We start from the raw sequence: 23475 nt of genomic DNA, 5'->3' as shown, positions 1-23475 counted from the left end.
CACGAGAGCTAAATAAAGGAAAAATAAGTGTTTCTATAGCTCATCGAGCAAACGCCAAAGACCTGCACTCTGCAATATAGCTTGATATTTTTTATTATATACTGGCTGCATAAAACGTGCACTCCAGTTCTTTGCATGTTTTTTGTATGTGAACCACAGGGCACCACTAACACGCTGGCTTTGGTGCCAACATCAAACCACCTAATAATAGTTACCAAATTGTAATATTCTAACGTACAGAAACAAGGGTACTAACAAGAGGCTGTCCAAGGTTCTTCTTGCACTTGCACACCAGCTAGTGCTCACATCTACACCCACTTGCACCAGCACTAAACCTTCACCCAATTCACACCTGCATGCATTGGGACATGCACCTGCATCTACAGTGTTACTATATTTACACTGCAGCCAGAGACCAACACTTCTAGGTGCCTACACTACACAACAGGCGCACATACCTCAACTGTCACTGAGCAACCGCAACCACTTGCCCGTAAACCCTCCGTCACTAGAGCCAAACCCCCACCTTTAATGCTGCGACTTGTGGTTCTTCAGCAATTCCACTTTGAACCTGACTGAGAAACACACACATGGTGAGAAACACACAGAGACACAATTTTAAGACAGTGGAACAGGGTGTCAAAATCTGGAATTGAGAGATGCAGTTACTGGCAAAAACAGACACTAGGAAACAGGGATACTGATATGCATGGGCGCTTGGAACAATGGATTCTGGGAACCCTGCCTCTTGAATCTAGCAGATCCACTCAGGTAATTGTAATCTACATCTTACCACTCATGGCTTGCTCCCATCCAATCCTCAACTGTTGGGGAGATCCCACAGACCCATTACTGTGGATTGTGTGCTTATATTGGTCGGTGCCACTCCTGCTTCTATGTAGACCCATAGTGAGTTCATAGTGTACTGTTGTTAGCACCTTCTCTGCTTATGGGTATACCCCACAGACTCCTTACTCTGAGTTCTGTCATTATTATAGGTCTGAGCCACCTCTGCTTCTGTGTTGACTCCACATACTGATTAGTGTGAGTTCTGAGCATACCATTGTCAGCACCACCATTACTGAGGGTTCTGAGCATACTTTTGTTTAGCGTAAAGTCTGTCCCATAAACTCTGTACTATGAGTGCTCTACTTACCATATATTAATATATAACCTTAAACAGATGTGGCATTTGACTGACTCAGCTGGTCAGGAAACCACCCACCAAGGCTTATGCTTACTGGGGGGCAAGCATCAACTTCTCATCACTATTATTCCTTCACATTCCTGGAAAGTATAAGTCGTTTAAGCTCCTGCAAGTCTATGATCCACCAAACAATGCTTTGGTCACAAGCAATGAGCTGATAACCCTCAGCTCATTAGTTGACTTAGCCACCTGACAAGTGGGATTTAACCAAACAAATTCAATTCAAAATCTTTCCACCAAACTGTATGCACACTGATAGTGATGCCTCCACTTCACTATTCTATCTAATCCACAATGACCTGAATGGGAAGTGTGGAGCATGCCATGCTACCCTTCTATGTTTCACACAAACACATTTTGCTAATTTCCCTGGTTACCCAGTTTTTACTGCTTTATACTACTTCTGCCTCTTAAAGGTACAAGTTGCCCTACTAAGGCATAGCTTTCTACTCCAAAACACCACAATATATAAACAATCACCAGACCTGAACTTCCACCTGGAGAAAAACAGCGACAACAACACCACCACCCTGCTCGACGACCTCGCTAACCTCGGACTCAAGCAACTGGTGAACACCCCACCCACATCGCTGGCCACACTCTCGAACCCATCTTCTCCACCAGCAACCACGTTACCTTCAGCCACTCCACCGGACTACACTGGACCTACCACAGATGCATCCACTTCACCTTCAAAAAGAATACATCCCACCACCGCACACAACAAACCCCCCGTAGAGGCTGGAGCAAAATCACCACAGACCAGCTCCTCTCATCGATGAGCCAGAACCCGCCAGCCAAAACCGCTGACACCAACGACGCAGCCCACAATCTCGCACAGTGGATCACCAACTGCGCCGAAGACCTCGCACCGCTGAAGAACCCCCCAGGCAGGACCAACAGCAGGAAAACCTCATGGTTCACAGATGCCCTCAAAGAATCAAAAAAATCCTGCCGAAACCTCGAAAAAACCTGGCGCCACAAACAAACGACAGAAAACATGTCAGCCCTCAAGAACGCAACCCGAGAACACCACCAGCTGATCCGCACCACCAAAAGGACATAATTCAAAGAGCGACTAGACAACAACACCCACAACAGCAAGGAACTCTTCAACAAAGAGCTCTCCAACCCCACCGCCAGCAACAACAACATCACACCATCTCAAGAACTCTGCAACTCCCTCGCCACGTTCTTCCACCGAAAGATCGCAGACATACATGACAGCTTCGGACCCCAGACTCCGCCTCCAGCCACCGAACCAGCGCCCCCCACCACCACCCTCAGCGCCTAGACCCCCATCAGCACTGAAGACACCACGAACATCATGAATTCCATCCACTCCAGCTCCCCCTCGGACCCATGCCCCCATCACATCTTCAACAAAGCCGACACCATCATCGCACCCCATCTCCGGAATGTCATAAACAGCTCCTTAACGTCAGCCACCTTCCCGGAGAGCTGGAAGCACGCATAAATCAACGCCCTTCTGAAGAAACCCAGAGCGGACCCCAAAGACCTCAAGAACCTCCGCCCCATCTCTCTTCTTCCCTTCCCTGCCAAAGTCATCGAGAAGACCGTCAATAAACAGCTGACTGCTTTCCTCGAGACAAACAACTTCCTTCCCTGTCTCCGGATTGTGACCCTACCATTTTTCCAAGATCGAAGTTCTCCCTTGTCAGGTTAGGTTATTTATTTGTTATGTATTTATTTATAGAAGACAATTGGTACCCTAACGGCATCCTTAAGTTAGAAGCGATTGCCCACCTGAGAACCCACTGAGCACATGCAGAAATTAGCAATTTTTTATTAACCATGTTGTAAGAGTTTTTTCTGAAAATCAGGTGATCTGAAGTCCCCCTCATGACTACCCCCTCCCTCTCTGACATCAATGACCTCACTCTAATTCTACCTCTTTTTTTCAGCTTCACCATTCAAAGCACCTCAAACTGGAACCAGCTCACTCTTTAATCACATACATGCATGTATTATTGCCATCCTTAAACATTCATGCTCCTCAGTGTACCTTACGATTTACCTTTCTCCTAGAATAGTTTTGGAAGACTAATTGTTCCTTCTACCCACTTTCCTACACACTCTAACTCAGCAACAAACCATGTTACACATTAATTACGTGTCCTCCTATGTGCAGTAACCTTCTTTTTCTGATCACCAGCCCTTCCACCCAATTCCTGCACCTTGATAGATTTCTTCTCCTCTTCCATTCTGACACAACATACTCAAAACTGCCTCTGCCTCGTATGTCCTGGACCCTACTCTCTCCATCTTCCTGCTCTTATTTCCAGTAATCCTTATATATCACAGATATTTCAATCATATCTGGGCCTTTACGTATCTTCAAATCCCCAGGATAAACATACTGGTACATCTCCTGTACTGTCTCACCAACCTCTCATATTACCCACTTCTTGCCTGCATTCTGAGACTACCAGATCAAAAAATGAAAACTGTCTCACCATCAGGGATCTTACATTGGATACCTGCAATTAACTCTTTTGTAACAGAAGTCCAGCTGAGAGATGATGTACCAGCACAACAGAGGCAGAGATATCCGTCTGTTAAAGTATAGGGAACGTTTAAACATTTATTAAACTTGGAAATAAATTGTGCAAATATGTTAAATATTAATGTAAACTAATTTTATATATTTATTTTAAATGTAGAGCTAAAGAAAAAAAATCTAGATTTGAAGAAAAAAAATTATTATATTAAACTAAACAATACATTTCCATGTAGTGTTTAAAAAGGTGAAATACATTTCCACCTAAACTAGTTTTTATTATGCATTAATTATTAGGAACAATTATGCAATGTATAGTATTAATTCAAAGTAATGTCATTATATTTTATTAACATGTACTGTTACAAACATTTTCATATTCAAAAACATTAATAAAATAGTTTACTATTAAATATTAAGTATGTACTATTTGTGTATAGTTTTGAACATAAAGTTATAATTATGTATATTTTAACTACTTTGAATCATTTAAAATTATGTCATTTGAGGTTTAAATTTAAATCTCTGTCTCCATTATTTTCTACAGAAGGGTTTTGCTTTACCAGTGTTTGACCATCTGGGGTGCTTCACTTACTACTGTACTGTACTATGTAACTTACATGTGTAACTTTGATTCCACCCCCTTTTTCAGAGGATGGAAACATGCTAGTCTATTCTTTTGAGTAACTCTGCACTTGCTTTTGTGACTAGCCAAAAGTAGTAAAGTTACTCAAAAGACTGAAATTCTTTGGCAAATTATTTAATCAGAAAAGCAGATTAACTCACAATGTACTTTGGGAAAAAAGTAGAACCACTTAAGCAACCCTTAAACTAACCACAAATTAAACTACTGCCCAAAACTACTCCTTTTCAACTATCATGCACCAGAAGATTTCTCCAACACCATGTCTATGGATAATCAGGATCACCAGAGCCCCATGCCTAGTTCAATTTTTAGAGGAAATACTCCTCAAAAGCTGTTCAGCCATTTCAGGATAAGCCTTAAGTAATTATTCCTTAATGTCTGTAACCTTCCCAAAAGATTTAAAAATGACTCGTGTAAAACTAATTTAAAAACAAGCCTGGCTCTGAATCCCTGGACCATATTAATTGCAGGCGAATAGCAATGTATTATTTCTAAGCAGTTGATAGATTCACCTTAAAAAAATCCCTCCCACTCCGGATTTCGAGCCAACCACAGCACCGAGACTGCCCTCATCGCAGCCACCGACGACATCAGGACCCTGATGGACAACAGAGAAACCACCGTCCTCATCCTCCTGGACCTTTCGGCAGCCTTCGATACCGTATGCCACCGCACCCTAATAACCCGCATCTTCAACACTGGGATCCAAGGAAAGGCCCTGGACTGGATCGCCTTGTTCCTCTCCGACAGAACCCAGAGAGTTCCCCTCCCTCCCTTCCGATCAGAGGCCACCGAGATCATCTGCGGCGTACCCCAAGGCTCCTCGCTCAGCCCAACCCTCTTCAACATTTACATGAGCCCCCTCGCGGCCATCGCACGCAAACACAACATCAACATCATCTCCTTCGCCGACGACACCCAGCTGATACTCTCCCTCACCAAAGACCCAGCCGCCGCCAAAACCAACCTCCAGGAAGGAATGAAAGACGTCGCAGAATGGATGAAGCTCAGCCGCCTGCAACTGAACTCAGACAAGAAGGAGGTCCTCATCCTCGAAAACTCCCCATCTGCCTGGGACGACTCCTGGTGGCCCTCAGCACTGAGCTTCGCACCGACACCCTCGGACCATGCACAAAACCTAGGATTCATCCTGGACTCCTCCCTCACGATGACCAAGCAAGTCAACGTCGTCTCGTCCTCTTGCTTCAACACCCTGCGCATGCTCCGAAAAATCTTCAGGTGGATCCCCACTGAAACCAGAAAAACCATCACCCAGGCCCTCGTCACCAGCTGACTGGACTACAGAAATGCCCTATACACAGGAACCACCGCCAAACTTCAGAAACGACTACAATGCATACATAACGCGTCCGCATGACTCATCCTCGTCGTCCCCCGCCGCAGCCACATATCCGCCCACCTGAGAGGCCTGCACTGGCTCCCCGTCAGCAAGAGGATCACGTTCAGGCTCCTCACCCACGCACACAAAGCGCTCCATGACATGGGCCCCGAATACCTCAACAACCGCCTCTCGTTCTACACTCCCACCCGCCAGCTCCGCTCCGCCGGCCTCGCCCTCGCCACCGTCCCACGGATATGCAGAACCACAGCCGGAGGAAGATCGTTCCCCTATCTGGCAGCCAAGACAGGGAACTTCCTCCCCGCACACCTACGAATGACCCAGGACCATCACACCTTCAGGAAACACCTCAAGACCTGGCTTTTCGAGCAGTAGCAGCACCCCCCCCCCCCCCCCCCCCCATCAGCGCCTTGAGACCCTCACGGGTGAGTAGCGCGCTCTATTAATATGCTGATTGATTGATTGAAACTACTGTAACTTTTATTTAATTCAGACCCGAAAGAAGAAAAAAGCTACTGTAGCAGTAACAATGTCCTCGTCCAACAAAAATGTAAACTATTCAAAATGAAATGGCGAATAACAGAACGTGCTAATGCTAAAAACCTTTATCTCAAATTCACTCTATATCACTTGGCCTCTACACAGCCTATCTTTTAAGCACCTGAACAACCCATGCCAAGTGGGTAATTAGTAGGTGCAGGTAGGTACCTACAGCTAGTAATAACACCACAATCCCTAATAAGGTCCAGTAAAGTCTCACTAATTTAATCCGTGTTCAACCCTTGATGACTTGACAGACGAGAAGTCAGACTTAACTTAGGAGATTGGGGTATAAAGCATTTAACATCACCAAAACAGTAAGTAAGTAAAAGACACAACTCAATAAAATTTATAAACACCAATTTATAAAAATAGATATTATTTTTATCTTTCAAATGACACACAATGACAAAAATCCAGTGTAGGGACTAATATGTAGTATAGAACTTAAAAGCATAAAGCGCCAACCACTTATCTGGTCACACTGCACCAGAGCAAATCTAAAGGTTCAAACTGACCGCAATGGAGCGGTGGTCGGTTAGAGTACCAGATAAGCCCTGCTGAAATTATACCGTTCTTGAAGAAGATAGTTGCCAAGAACAAGAAGAGTGTCACTGGTGGTGGTTCACGGGGCTCGCAGAGGCGCCGGGCCTCCCAATTGCGCTGGAGCCTTGCGGTTGCCAGCAGCAATACTTGCTGTGCAAAGAGACAAACATGAACCAGCTCATGCTAATCCTTTTTGCGAGCAGCATGGTTCCAGAGAGAACTGGCCTGTTCCCTTTTACGAAGAGCGGAAAGCTTGGATTTAAGGGCTCAGAAAGCAGTACAAGAACCCACGACCTGCGAGGCATCTCTTGGAGGGCAGGAACATGTTGTAGACGAGTCTAGGAGCTGTGTTCTGTTGGTTCCTTCAGGGAGAAAGGTGTCCTTTAGCTCTGGCCAGGGGTTCAGAAGCTCAGGATTGCTACTTGAGGGGCTAGGAGTCAATCGCCCACAGTGCACCTGGGCAGTCCAGGAAATCCAGATGTAGCTTGTCAGCTGGAGTAGCACTCCTTTGGCGTAGTACAGGTGACCTTTTTTTAACCATTTTCTACCTGTTGCTGCTCAGGGTTTCGACTCTTTATCCTTTGAGAGGGACACAGCCCTTTCTTGGGTGGAACCTTGAGAGTGCAGCAAGTGCAGCCATTCTGAGTGTCAGACTTCTATGGTGCAGTCCAAGGTTCCAGCAGGGCAGTTCTTCTTCTCCAGATATTTTAGACAGGGATCTGAGGGGCTCATGCATATCTCCCATATTTATTCCCCATTCTGGACTGGCAAGAGGGGTTATACCCCAGCCAATGGGGTTCAAGTTGTCACCTTCTGCTATGGGTGGGGCTTGCCTTAGCCCTTTGAATCTGTGCTTCTACCTTTGAAGTCCAGTTTATCTCCCCAGACCCCTTCCTGTCCCTGGCTTTCCCAGGAAGCAAATCTCCTCCCACTAAATGGCTGTATTGTTTCAACCCCAGGCCTGTTCACGCCTACTCAGGGAGCAGCTTGGCTCAGGCTGTCAGAGGCTGGTCATCAGAAGAGGCTGCTATTGGGCTGTTTTAGGTAACCTCGGGATAGTAAAATCTAAAACGACTTTCCTGAAATATTTATAATATTTCCGACAATGGCAAGTTGTTAACTTTATTGTAACTATTATCATGATACTTTGAATTATATTGCTAGCTACTTCCAATCAAAAATTAGAAATTATTAGAGTGTATTAAGCCCTCCCCATGTTAGACTATAGAGCTAGCAGCACTACAATCGGGAAAAAGGACTTTAGCTGTATCCCCCTCCCCCCCGGGCATAAAAAACATATTTTATAATGTCCCTGCACTTTACAACAAGGCACCCTACCCTTGAGGCGCCAAGGCAGATGTTAGGGTTGACAAATATGTAATAAAAAGGTAGTTTGGGACTTTGGAAGTACTTTTAATTCTTAAGTCGAATTTGGGTACAGTTTTATTTTAAAACCAATGTGGGTGACAAAAAAGGATGACTTTCTTACAGCCACTAAACCAACTTCCTTCCCTGTCTCCTGATTGTGACTCTACCATTTTTCCAAGATCGAAGTTCTCCCTTGTCATGTTAGGTTATTTATTTGTTATGTATTTATTTATAGAAGACAATTTATAGCCTGATGGCATCCTTAAGTTAGAAGCGATTGCCCACCTGAGAACCCACTGAGCACATGCACAAATTAGCAATTCTTTATTAACCACGTTGTAAGAGTTTTAGTCTGAAAATCAGGTGATCTGAAGTCCCCCTCTTGACTACCCCCTCCCTATCTGACATCAATGACCTCACCTCTAATTCTACCTCTTTTTTTCAGCTTCACCATTCAAAGCACCTCAAACTGCACCCAGCTCACTCTTTAATCACATACATGCATGCATTATTGCCATCCTTAAACATTATTGCTCCTCAGTGTACCTTACGATTTACCTTTCTCTTAGAATAGTTTTGGAAGCCTAATTGTTCCTCCTACCCATTTTCTACACACTCTAACTCAGCAACAAACCATGTTACACATTAATTACGTTTCCTCCTATGTGCAATAACCTTCTTTTTCTGATCACCAGCCCTTCCACCCAAGTCCTGTACTTTGATAGATTTCTTCTCCTCTTCCATTCTGACACAACATACTCAAAACTGCCTCTACCTCGTATGTCCTGGACCATACTCTCTCCATCTTCCTGCTCCTATTTCCAGTAATCCTTTTATATCACAGATATTCCAATCATATCTGGGCCTTTACTTATCTTCAAATCCCAAGTCTGAACATACTGGTACATCTCCTGTACTGTCTCACCAACCTCTCATATTCCCCACTTCCTTGCCTGCATTCTGAGACAATCAGATCAAAAAATGAAAACTGTCTCACCATCAGGGATCTTATATTGGATACCTGAAATTAACTCTTTTGTAACAGAAGGCCAGCTGAAAGATGATGTACCAGCACAACTGAGGCAGAGATATCCGTTTGTTAAAGTATAGGGAAAGTTTAAACATTTATTAAACTTGGAAATAAATTGTACAAATATGTTAAATATTAATGTAAACTAATTTTATATATTTCTTTTAAACGTAGAGCTAAATAAAAACAATCTAGATTTGAAGAAAACATTTTATTATATTAAACTAAACAATACATTTCCATGTAGCGTATAAAAAGGTGAAATACATTTCCACCTAAACTAGTTTTTATTATGCATTAAGTATTAGGAACAATTATGCAATGTATAGTATTCATTCAAAGTAATGTCATTATATTTTAATAACATGTACTGTTACATACATTTCCATATTAAAAAACATTAATAAAATAGTTTACTATTAAATACTAAGTATGCACTATTTGTATATAGTTTTGAACATTACGTTATAATTATGTATATTCTAACTACTTTGAATCATTTAAAATTATTTCATTTGAGGTTTAAATTTAAATCTCTGTCTCCATTATTTTCTACAGAAGGGTTTTGCTTTACCAGTGTTTGACCATCTGTGGTGCTTGACTTACTACTGTACTGTACTATGTAACTTACATGTGTAACTTTGACTCCACCCCCTTTTTCAGAGGATGGAAACGTGCTAGTCTATTCTTTTGAGTAACTCTGCACTTGGTTTTGTGACTAGCCAAATGTAGTAAAGTTACTCAAAAGATTGAAATTATTTGGCAAATTATTTAATCAGAAAAGCAGATTAACTCAAAATGTACCTTGGGAAAAAAAGTAGAACCACTTAAGCAACCCCTAAACTAACCACAAATTAAACTACTGCCCAAAACTACTCCTTTTCAACTATCGTGCACCAGAAGATTTCTCCAACACCAAGTCTATGGATCATCAGGATCACCAGAGCCCCATTCCTAGTTCAATTTTTAGAGGAAATACTCCTCAAAAGCTGTTCAGCCATTTCAGGATAGGCCTTAAGTAATTATTCCTTAATGTCTGTAACCTTCCCAAAAGATTTAAAAATGACTCGTATAAAACTAATTTAAAAACAAGCCTGGCTCTGAATCCCTGGACCATATTAATTGCAGGCGAATAGCAATGTATTATTTCTAAGCAGTTGATAGATTCACCTTAAAAAAAAGATTGCAATTTCATAAAGAAAAGAAACTAGCATCTGACTTCAAAAATGAACAAAAATGGCATGCATTCTGGTAGCAGTACTGAGACATCAATTATTGTGAAATAGGATGACATCAAGACAGCAGTTGGAGTAGGGGACTCTACTTCTAGTTGATATCTCATCTTGAAACTGTTCACCACCCAGCCCTCCTTCAAAGTATACCTTACAGATGATCACCATATTACTTCCCAATTTTTCTTCTAAACCTTTCAACTAAACAGAGGGCGTACCACAAAGACCAACCATTGCTTCCTGCTTGTTTAATATCTCTCTCAGAGTAATAGAAAAACCCATATCCTTCTTTAATCACAATTGCTACAGCCATGCAGATGGCAAGCAAATCCTTCCAAAGATTGAAGGTTTATCCGACCTATATTCCTGTTTCATGTAGAAATGGCAAACCGACAACAAACAATTAGATGTTTGCTATCCATCTCAAGCATCACATCTCAAAAATGGAGATTATTGCAGTTGACAACTGTGTGTTTCTGTTCATTTTGTGTTTTCAAGCCTGGAGAAAGTAAAATAACATGTGGGATATTTATTATTTAGATCCTTGTATAATGAAGAAAGATTGGAAATACAGAACTCAATAAAACGTTTTTGAATTAAAATTGGAGGTAATCATATTGTGACAAAAGAGTGAAGATTAATAAGCTTCAGAATTTTGTATTGGAAGTGACGTCTTCTTGAAAAATGTAAAGGACTCCCACTTATCACCAGAGAAAATGGTGTCATGCGTGGTCCCACAGGGATCATCACTACCAATGACTACTGTTAAATTACGACTGCTGGCCTAGTTTTTTGCTCTGCACCAATGTAAATTCATGTACGCAAATAATGTCCTAATTTATTTCTAATTGGGCAACCCAGAGTTACAAAACAACTATATTATCATATATCTAAAGCAAGGTCATTGCTGGATGAAGGAAGGCTATGTTTTTGCTGTGCCAGGGCTCAGATTGAAATTCTAATGCTGTAAGAAAACACATGATTTCTGTGTGCCATCCCTATGTCTCTAAGAGCTGTGGAGTGAACAAATTCCTACAGAGGCATTAAAGACCATAGGATTATGGTTTGAGAAGTGTTTTGTTCTGACCACTAAGCTTCAATGATACTTAAAACACCAATTCTACATATAGCTTTAGAAAAGGATCGTCCCTAGCCTGCAGCTACTACACTACACTTCACCAGTGACTTTACTAGTGCAATGTTGCCTAAATTGGTACCCTAAAAAAGGAAACGTCAAATCTTCAGGATTTGCGAAGCCAAACAGCTGGGTTCACAGTTCACCAGACCTCAAAGAACTCCATTGGTTTCCAGTGGTGTGAAAAAAAACACAAATTTCTCTTCTCAATCGCAAAAGCATAGGATGATCACGTGTCCTGAGATTCACTGGCATTTTCCCCACCATGCACAACCACACATGACCTGACATCTAAAAATTAAATGAGGATTGTACAAACCAGACAAAATTGCAAAAAAAAGAATTTATTGTCTACCGGGCATTCAACTTTGGAAATCACTTTGGTAAAAAAATCAGGCAACTTCCAAATGGAAAACATGCATAGTCGAATAGGCTATTCGATCCTTCCACATAGATCCTGGAACAACCACCACTCTTCCAAGGACAGAACATTGATGAGGACAAAATAATCACAGGTTACTATTTAATTTGTGTTATCCAGGCTCACCATTAGCCTTGTTTACCGTTCACTGGGTAAAGGGACTGTGTTACCCAGAACTTCGACCTACCCAAAACAGTGTTAAGATGTTTCTCCTTCCATAAAACAGCACATAATATAACAGTTAAATCAATACATAAATATTGGGTGATGTGAGTCACATTACTTTTACATTTTTCCTCCTTAAAAAAGGTAGATATTACCATGATTGAAGAGGGTTGGTTGTGGGTAAGCACTTGCATTGTAATATTCATGTGGCTGAAATTTGCAAATCAACATGGAGGATTAGGCATCACTAATTTATTACCACAACACAAATTAATGCTATCTGTGAAACAAGCTCTCAACTAGCTTTTCACTTTTGCTATTTCTATTATCAATTTATGTGTCCTTACATATGTATACTTCCAAAACCAAATACTTTTAATTATTGTATCATTTCTTGTCTAATCAGAAGTAATGTTGGAAGAGTAATGTTGGAAGAGGTGCGGCGCAACAGCCAGGGTGCCTGACTCCAGAACACAGGGTTCCTGGTTCGATCCCCGGCGGCAGGTCAGCCCAGTGCCATGTGACTCTGGGCAATAGCTCGCGTAATCTTCCCGAGGGTCCCCAGCGCCGGGAAAACACTTCAGAGGTAGCTGTGCGCTCTACAAATTCAAGGGTATTACTATTATAATGTATAGAAATATAGATGTGGGTGATATTCTAAATTAAGTTGCTTCATATACTTGATGACAGTGATGATTTTTTTATTTTATTCATATCCTGTATCGCTTGGTAGTAGCATTACTGCACAAACATATTATCTACGTTTCCCCTATTTTCATCCTTCTTTAGTCTCAATTTTTTCTCATTTTATGTATGTTCCCTCAAAATCCTATTCAACATGTACACAAATGTCTGCCTCTTATTCAAAATGAATACATTTAGTCTGTTCTTGAGTTTCTTAAATTTGACTTAATAGATTCTTTGTGGGTGATAAACATAATTTAAACTGTCAGCCCTAGGGTGTGGCCAAGACCCGGAGCGCAATGGCTGCCTGATCGGCTAGCTACTTAGCACCTTTTCCCCCTCCCGTCTAACGGGCTGTGAAATCCGTGGCACCGAAGTGAGATAACGCGGCAGGCAATAAGCGGGATGTCTTCCATCGACTCCCGTCATCAGACACCACCGTGATTTGCAGCTCTGGGTCACGGAGGTGGCGGGCATATTATCATACTGGACTCAATTTAGGGAACTAGCCGCATTGGGAACCAGCGGACATGGCCGGCGCCCGAGCGTGTTGGTAATCAGTTGCGTGTGAGGCGGCGGCCCTGAGAAGTCTCCTGCATCGCTGCGAACCCGGGTGCGGAGTGGCGGACGGCACCTGGACATACAGTAAACTGACGGCGGGAGCAGCGCCGGGAATTGCTGTAGAAACGGCAATGAGAGCTGCAGGTAAGGCACGGGGCCGGAGGCGGTAGGAATCATCAGCGAGCGCCCGGGGGGGAGGTGAGGTGGCGGGGCCCCCCAAAGTCGCTGGGTCAAGGAGACCGGGCTTTCCCCCCATCTTCTTAATTTGGTTGGCTGGCAGGAGGGCACTGGCTGGCCCTTCCCCCAATTCCGTCATACTGCAGTAGGCAAGCAGTGAGTGATGGAGGCCACTAACTAAACAAAATATTGCACATCCACTAGAGAGGCCTGAGATCGCCTGCACAACTGAGCCTCATCTCCCACCAATCTCTGAGTTACGGCACCAGGCCAGAAAGGCATTGAGCTCCATTCCATTTTCTATGAGGTGGAGAACTATATAAACAGTCGAGAGTTACCGGCCCCATTTGAAAATACCACTGATGCTTCGTGAGGAGGCGGGGGTGGCGCAGGTGTTGGTGGGTGAAGCGAGATCTCACCACCTACAGATCAACCAAGCAACAACTTACCTACCTGTGGAAAGCGTGGCAGGGCATCTGGTGGCAAAGAGATGAGACCTGGACCTTTGCCCTCGCAATGTGTGAAGGTGCAGCTGACACCAGAATCAGAAGCGCGCTACAGCTAGACGACAATGGAGAAGAATAAAGCGGCAGGTACAACGGGGTCGAGGGCTATGCAATCCAACAGACTTGGTCGCTACACCATTCCCAAAGACATGCTCCAAAGTCAACAGTCTAGGGGGGGGGGGGTGAGGGCCCAACGACCAGGGGAAAGAAGATCAAAAGCTATCACGGAAGGATGTCATGGCGGCAATCGCTCTAGTCGTCAAGCCCATAAAAGAGCCCCAGAAGCAGACGCGAGTCTTGCTGAATGTTGTTCCCTCCTGAGGCGGAAGCCGGGAGGTGGTATGATGTATGTTAAGCCTTTCTGGCTATTATGTTTATTTGCCTGACTGGAAAGCCAAATACTTTTTAACTTTGTTGTGTTTTTAAGATTTACTTTAAAAACGCATTTGGAAAGCCAATAATTGACCCGCCCTGCTAGCGACCAGCCAGCTTCCCAATCCACTAACTCACCTAACAGCATCACTGGTGCCCAGCCGATTTGGGGCTGAGGCACACGGACCTTCAGATTAGCGGCGGCCATCTTAGGTGGGTGGGAGGATTCTCCTGCAGCGCTCCAGTCGTCAAGCCCATAAAAGAAACGGTGATGCCTCGGCGAAGCGGACGCGTGTTGCGGACACGCTGGATCATCGCCGGAGTCATGCCAGAGTCCAGCCCATCTGCGCCCGTATGTGCTGAGGACGCGCTGCAGGACGGGCAGGACGGTCTCTTTCGCTCCTCTATCAAACAAGAGTCAGGTATTTTTTCCATCGTGCTCTCACTTAGACCCCCTACTTTGCCATGTCATCATACTATACCACCAGAGGGTATACTCCTCAACAAGTGTGGGTGCAACCCCTCCCCACCCGCCCATCCTAGACCACCTAGAAAACATGAGGCCAAGGCTAAGTCCCCTGAACATCTGGAAAATCTAACTGGCTTTCTCATTAATGCCAGATCTTTGATTAAAAATAAGACTGCATTTAATGATTTTGTAGCACAGAGGAAGCCTTCCTGGGTCTTTATAACAGATAAGCATGGGCGGAAAATCCGTTCCGCTCGCGGATTTTGCGGATTTTCGGTAAATTCGCAATCCGCGAACGCTCGCGAATTTACCGAAAATCCGCAAATTCGCTCGCAGCGGATTTTTTTTTCTTGGTGATACAATTTTGCGGCGTTCACTTATCGTCATTCAGCGTTTCCCGAGGTGTTTTTCTCGATATTTTGCGAGTGCTGCGCCATTTTGGATCTTGCTGTGGGATCCCACGGGAGTTTGGCGACGCATCGCGAGAGTTCGCAATTGCAAACATGTAGGTGCGGCGGGCAGCAACAATCTCGCACTCGCAAAATTACAAAATTTGCAATTCTGCACAAGAAATTCACTAGCAGGCAGCATAGACCTTCTGAAAATGATGATTTTTATCAGAATAACTACTCGGGTTGACATTTGCCTACACTTTTTTGGATTTGAGGCCTTTTGACTTTCTTTGGATCACTTTTGGATTAGAAATCAACTTTCACAAGTAAGTTTGTTTGGGGCATTACAGTTGCTGTTCTGCAGAAAAACGAGTTTTGCAAAACTGAAAGCACTCAGCAGGTGCAAAAGTTCACTCATCATTAGTAACCATTCCCTGTAGTACTTCCTGAGGGGCCCCTCCAGAGTTCAGTTGCCTATGTTTGTTTGGGGCATTACAGTTGCTGTTCTGCAGAAAAACGAATTTTGCAAACCTGAAAGCACTCAGCAGGTGCAAAAGTTCAAACTCATCATTAGTAATAGTAACCATTCCCTGTAGTGCTTCCTGACTGGGGCCCCTCCAGAGTTCAGTTGCTAGTTGCAACAATTGTATGACCCTGCTCTGACCCTCACAGCAGGCTCATAGAATAGCTACAAGTAGGCCACAAAGGTCCTGGAAAAAAAATTGCACTGCAACAGAAAGCAAATTACAGACAAGGAAGCAGGTGCCAGACCGGAATTTTAAAACAGTGACACATTAATAAATCAACCCCAAATTAATTCATATCAGTTGAAGCAGGGCAGGTGTGCTTGCTTCCCCCCCCTAATCTACAGTGATGATGAACCAGAGGGTGGCATTGATGTACCAGAGGGCGGCATGGGTGAAACAGAGGATGCTGGGAACCTGTGATGATGAACCAGACGTAGAAACAACATAGTCGCGACCGTTGCGAGCCGACAAGTAAGTTCGCAATTGCGAACTGGCAGAAACCCTTGCGAACACAAAAAAAATCTGCAAATTCGCGAGAATTCGCGGATTTTGCGGATTGCGAGTTCACAAATACGCTAATTCGCGAACGCCAGATTCGCAAAATTCGCCCATGCTTAATACCAGAGACCTGGGGTTTTGTTTCATCTGGCCCTGATCTAGTTGAGGCCATTCCTGATGGCTATGCCCTGACCAGAATGGATCAAACTGGGCGTAGGGGTGGAGGAGTGGGAATAATTTGCAGAGATTGTTTTACCTGTCGCATTGACCCCCTCTCATCCCCCACGGAGAACCATGAGGCACTGCATTTTACCATACAGTTAGCTCCCTCTGTTTCCTTTGTTGGTATCCTTTGTTATAGGCCCCCTGGCCCAAGGACTAATTTTTGTCACAATCTACTCACATTACTAGAACCGTTTATCAGTAGGCCTAATTTCACTCTCCTTGGTGATTTAAATTTTCATTTGGAATCACTGGAGGACAACATTACCAAAGCTCTAATAGAGGGTCTAACCTCCTGTGGCCTTTACCCACTTGTTGACGGCCCTACTCATACTGCTGGACATACCTTAGATGGTATATTTTCCAATTATACCAGACTGGTGATCGGAACTCCGATCCCCCTGTCCTGGTCCGATCATAGGGCTATTCCATTTTATTTCACCATGACTTCCTCTGGTCCTGATCAAACCAATAAATGGGAGGTTAGGAGGAACTACAATAACATATCCAACACTACACTCACCCCCTTCCTGTCAGATATCCATCCCCTTTCCCTGCCTGAAGCAACTGAAGACGCCCTAGGTCTGTCGGCTGCTCTTACTAATGCCCTGGACTCGCTAGCACCCCTTAAAAAACATTACTCGGCCAGGAAAAGTCCCTCGTCGCCCTGGTTCTCGGAACATCTAGGATTACTACGGCAGAAATGTAGACAGTTGTTGTTGTAGAAATGTAGAGTGTTGGACGGATTCTTCACTTTCCCTATAGCGCCATGAAGCCCACGGGCGTACGAGTGCTTTACAAATTGATTTTAACATAACATAACAGAAGCAGAGAGCCTGGCATGCCTGTCCTGGCTCCCTGGGGAAAAACCTACATAAGTCAGCCCTGAGAGAATACAAAAAAGCTATAGCTGAAGAAAAAAAGAACTACTTCAGCAAGATTACCACCTCTCTGAAATCATCTAGAGAACTTTTTAAAATCATTGACACTTTGTCTACACCTAAAGTTATTGAATCAGTGAATGAGACGCAGGAGCTCTGCGATGATATCGCAGGCTTCTTCCACTCCAAAATTTCTGATATTCATACCTCCCTCAAATCCCTTAATACTGAACTGGATGCCAACAGTGCACTCTTGTCCCCCCTTCCTCTTCTTCACACATTGAGACCCCTGAATTGGGTTCCTCTTCCAATTTCTCCAGCTTCCCTCATTTGACGCAGGACGAATTAAATCGCCTTCTCGATGCCAGCAAATCTGGTTCGCCACTTGATCCCTGCCCTTTAAAAATCTTGAAGTCCTGCAGAGAGACCGTCCTCCCTCCCCTCTTGCAGGTTATGAACATGGCCATTGATGAGGGGTCCTTTCCAATTCCTTGGAAATCGGCAGTTGTTAAGCCTCTTTTAAAGAAACCTTCCCTAAATCCTGAAATCCTAAAAAACTTTCGGCCAATATCTTTGCTTCCAGCCCCGGCAAAGATACTCGAGGCCCACCTTAATTCTCATCTGACCATATATTTAGAAAAGATGGGTCTTCTCGACATCTCCCAGCACGGGTTTCGTGCTGCTCAGAGCACCGAGTCCGCCCTCACTGTCGTAGTTAACAACATCCGCTCTGAGGTAGACAGAGGGTGGACCACTTTATTGGTGCTGCTTGATCTTACAGCAGCATTTGATACCCTATCCCCTTCTATACTGGTGGACCGGCTGAAGGGGATAGGGGTGAGGGGAAGTGCCCTGAGTCTCCTGTCTTCTTTCCTCTCTCAGAGACAGCAAATGGTCCAGCTCGGTAGTTTTCTGTCTTCCTCCCAGGCTGTGCAATGTGGGGTTCCTCAGGGCTCCTCCCTGAGTCCTCTATTAATCAACATCTACGTAACCCCACTTGCCAAGGTGATAAGATCTTTTGGGTACCAAATATTGGCCTATTCAGACGATACCCAAATTATCATCTCTACCACCTCACCGTCCAAAGAGGCTGCTTCCAAATTTCGAACTTGCATGGAAGCAGTCTCGCAATGGATGGTGCGTAACTACCTAAAGCTCAACAGGGAGAAGACGGAGGTCCTAGTCTTTGGAGAAAACCATGACATCTGGTCCAAAGACTGGTGGCCCCCCTCTCTGGGAGACTGTCCCCAACCCACCAACTCGGCCAGGAACCTTGGCGTTCTCATTGACTCGGCCCTCTCCTTTGACCTTCAGGTTAATAGAACAGTATCCACCTGCTGCAATACCATCCGCATGCTGAAAAAGATCGCCCCCTACTTGTCACCTGACGCCCGCAAGCAGTCAACAGTTGCCCTGGTATCTTCCAGGCTTGACTATTGCAATGCGCTGTATGGGGGCATAAACAAGAAATCCCTCCATCGTCTTCAGATGGTTCAAAATTCTGCTGCTAGGATGGTCCTAAACCTACCCAGGCTATCATCTGCAACTTAGGCCAGGAAGGATCTCCACTGGCTACCCATACAGGCCAGGATTTCCTTCAAGCTCGTCTGTCTGACCCATAGAGCTGTGTTTGGTTCTGGCCCGAAGTATAAAGACTCTGGTTAGTCCCTATTCTCCCAAGAGAACCTTTTGCTCATCCTCAAGAAATCAGCTTGCGGACCCCAGGTTCAAAAAGGCGAAATGGGGAGGAAGAGCCTTTTCTACTCTGGCCCCTGAACTGTGGAATAACCTCCCCCCCCGAACTTTCCAACCAACCCTCCATGATGACTTTCCAGAAGCTCTTGAAGACTTGGCTCTTCTCTCAGGCCTACTAAACTACTTTCTGTCTGTATTTTTATATACTTTTATGTTATAGTTTGCGCCTTGATGCCCTTTGGGCTAAGTTCGCGCATTTTAAATAAACGTTCATTCATTCATTCATTCACTTCCTTAGAACAAAAATGGATACCATCGGTATTGAGGTTAACCTGATCCGAGCCTACCTCACTAAAGATAATAAGAAAGTCAAACAGGTGAAGCTCACCACGTCTTTGCTTGTGGGTGACATCGCCCAACTTCAAGGCGAAATCCAAGAAATGCAAGTATTTCACACGGCCACTGAGCTCAAACTGGATGACTATGAAGGACGCCTATGCCGCAACAACCTGCGCATCTTAGGTGTGCCGGAAAAGGCAGAGCGACAGTCCCCAGATCTCTTTGTAGAGTACCTAATCCTACAAAATTTACAACCGAAAGACCTTAGCAAATTCGTTGTCATTGAGAGGGTTCACAGGGCTCCTGGAGGTCGCCCCAAACCGGGGGCTTCACCGCGCCCGATCCTGGCGAGAGCACTGAATTTCCGGGACAGGGATGTAATCCTACAAACTCTAAAATGGGGGCCGCCTTTCCCTACGAATACGCAGATATCTCCTTCTTCCCGGACTTCACACAGCAAGTACAAAAGCAGAGACAATCATTAATTATGGTGAAGCAGACACTACGAGACAGAGGACTGAAATACTCAATGCTATTCCCGGTGCGTCTCCGAGTTGAAGCTGAAGGGAGGACCTGGTTCTTCAAGCAACCGGAGGAAGCAGCTTACTGGCTTGAACACCGGACGGTACAGGCGCCACGAGAACGCATGATGACGGAGTGGCTGCCTCTCAAACTAATGATTGATGAGACCAGAACGAACATGATGGCTCCACATTCGAGACCGCTTCCTGCGTAGACTGGGGACAGGTATTGGGCTGCATGGCAGCCAAACCTCAATGGGGCCTTTCTCCTCCTGATGGCTGACACTTAGAACTATGACGTGTGACTCACCTTGGGGACTTTAAAAACGTATCCTTTAGGGGGGTGACAGGCAAACGGGATGCCACAGCCTTAACTTTTCTGCATTTAGTTCTTTATAGGGCAACAGGCACTCAGCAAGTTTAATAGGGGCAGTTCCACACCCAGAGTGCAGGGCAGCAGGGAAATGTAAATTGATACTTGTATAGCGCACTACTCACCCACAAGGGTCTCAAGGCACTTGTACGAATGCCGCTGTGGAACCCATCCTGGCTTTCCCTGTGAGGCGTCCACTCCTGAGCACCCCCAAGGTGGAAGCCAGGCATCCTTAGCGTTGTGGGGGCCATTGTGGAGATTAAGCAAGCTATTGCCCAGAGTTGCAGAGTGGGACTCCATGATTGGAATAGGCACAGAGGCAAGAATTATCAGGTCCGTGGAATTTTTGAGCCCAAGACCCGCCGAGGCAGGGAATTGAACCCTGATCCCGGGTTGGACCTCTGCATTAGGGTCTGCCACTCTAATCATTGAGCCACACTTCCCTGAGGTGGGGGTTGTTGGGCGGGGGAGTTGTATTGTTTTATTGTTATGTTTCTAGCATCAGTATTTGAACTTGGCTTCACCACAGAGGGCTTTGGCAAGCACAAAATGTATAGTAGGTGCAATGGGGGACAAACATGTTAAAATATTGAGTTGGAATGTTAACGGTTTCGGCGGACAAAATCAAACGCAGTGTAGTTCTCCAGTATGTCAAGCGACAGGCTCCTGATGTTGTCTTGCTCCAGGAGATGTACCTGATCGGAAACCTATGTAAGGCAATGCACAGAAGGGGGTACAAGATGGTTGCACATGCAGGATTTACCTCCAGCTCCCGGGGGTAGGCGTCATGGTGAAGAACAAGTTCCCCCTTGTTATAAGCTCCACATGGACGGACACTCGTGGTAGATGTGTTGGGGTTTCAGGCACATGGGAGAGCCGGCCCACTACATTCATGTCTGTGTATGTTCCCAAGGCTTACACGGTACCACCTTCACGGGCCTGGGCTCGGTCCTGCTCATGATTCTGGATGGTCTCTTGGTCCTCAGGGCGATTTTAATTCAGTTGTCTCGGGCACCCTAGAACGCCACCCCCCAAGGGAGGTGAGACCCTCTTCCCGATTGCTGCTTGACTTTCTTGAAACCATGGGACTGGTTAACGGGTGGAGAACATATCATCCTGATCAGATACAACAGACCTTTCATTCTGGGGCGCACCATATTCTCTCCAGCTAGGACTACTGTTTAGTACCCGCAGCACAAGCAGCATATATCCATGAAATTAAGCACCTAGCTAGGGGCATTTCTGAAAACCCACCAGAATGGATCCACATAGTCCTTAACCAGTCCAAAGTGGGAAGGATAGCACCAATTAACCCTTGGTACCTATGAGATCCGACAATCCGCAACGCCCTTATCAAAACCACAGACGATTACTTTTCCGACAATGTGGGGTCCGTGTCCTCACCTCAGTCCCTATGGGAAACATATAAGACTGTTATCCGGAGTCAGGCTTTATCCTTAATTTCTGGAAGGAAGAAAGATAAACAAAAAGAGGTCCTAGACACTGAGGCCGAAATTTGTAGGTTGGAGGGAGATGACTACAAAGCTCTTGTTCTGGACAGGGCCAAGACACTAGGTAGAGAGTGACAGGGTAGGGTGTATGACCTGGGAGATAAAGCAGAGAAGCTCATAGTGTGGCTAGACAGAAGGGGCTGGGCAAGCAGATATGTCCAAGAACTCGGGGTTGACGGAGACGTCTTTCTCACTGAATCACAAGACATAGTTGACAAATTTGCCAGCCACTTTCAGACAGTCTGCAAGACAGTCACTGCGTACACCGAAGATGACTCTCAAGGATTGTTGCAAGACATTAAGCTCCCCAGTTACTCCCCAGAAGACCGAAAGTTCATGGATAGTGACTTAAAAAACAGAAGAGATAGCTCAAGAAATCCGTTCCTTAAAGTCAGGGAAATCTCTCTGTCCTAATGATATCCCCATTAAGTTATATAAATTACGGGATCACTGACAAAATATCGACCTACAAAATATCGACCTACAGGAATATCGAGTCTAAAATATCGAGGACAAGAATATCGACATCCTATCTACAACATGGTAAGTACAAAAATATCGAAAAAATAATATAGATGTTAAAAATATCGATGTTAAAAATATTGTTTTTTTATATATAAATGTAAATTAAAGTAAATAACACTAATAAATAAAATGTACATAGTTAAAAGTATCTAATAATGTTGAAAATTAATAAATAATACATATATAATAATAATACTTTAATTAAATATATACAGTAAAAATATAGTATATATGTACTGAACAATACGTAGTAATAATTATTTTACTATTTTATAAATTAGTAAAATATATTCTAATTTAATAATACATTTACAAACATAAAACAATAACATAAAATGTAAAAAATATAAATAATTAAATATACTTATAATATTTTTAACATTAATTATTTAAAACGTTGGATAGCGAAAGGGTAAGAATTACTATTCCCACTCCAGAGAGTGCAACAGTAGGGAAAGCGTTGGATAACGTAGGAGTATAAATTACTATTCCCACTCCAGAGAGTGCAACAGTAGGGAAAGCGTTGGATAGCGTAGGGGTAAAAATTACTATTTCCACTCCAGAGAGTGCAACAGTAGGGAAAGCGTTGGATAGCGTAGGAGTAAAAATTACTATTCCCACTCCAGAGAGTGCAACAGTAGGGAAAGCGTTGGATAGCGTAGGAGTAAAAATTACTATTCTCACTCCAGAGAGTGTAACAGTAGGGAAAGCGTTGGATAGCGTAGGGGTAAAAATTACTATTCCGACTCCACAGAGTGCAACAGTAGGGAAAGCATTGGATAGCATAGGGGTAAAAATTACTATTCCAACTCCACAGAGTGCAACAGTAGGGAAAGCGTTGCATAGCGTAGGGGTAAAAATTACTATTCCCACTCCAGAGAGTGCAACAGTAGGGAAAGCGTTGGATAGCGTAGGAGTAAAAATTACTATTCCCACTCCAGAGAGTGCAACAGTAGGGAAAGTGTTGGATAGCGTAGGAATTAAAATTACTATTCCCACTCCAGAGAGTGCAACAGTAGGGAAAGCGTTGGATAGCGTAGGAGTAAAATGT

Source organism: Lissotriton vulgaris, chromosome 3_1, assembly GCF_964263255.1.
Source record: "Lissotriton vulgaris chromosome 3_1, aLisVul1.2, whole genome shotgun sequence".
NCBI classification, from domain to species: domain Eukaryota; kingdom Metazoa; phylum Chordata; class Amphibia; order Caudata; family Salamandridae; genus Lissotriton; species Lissotriton vulgaris.
Note: the sequence above shows the minus strand (reverse complement) of the source record.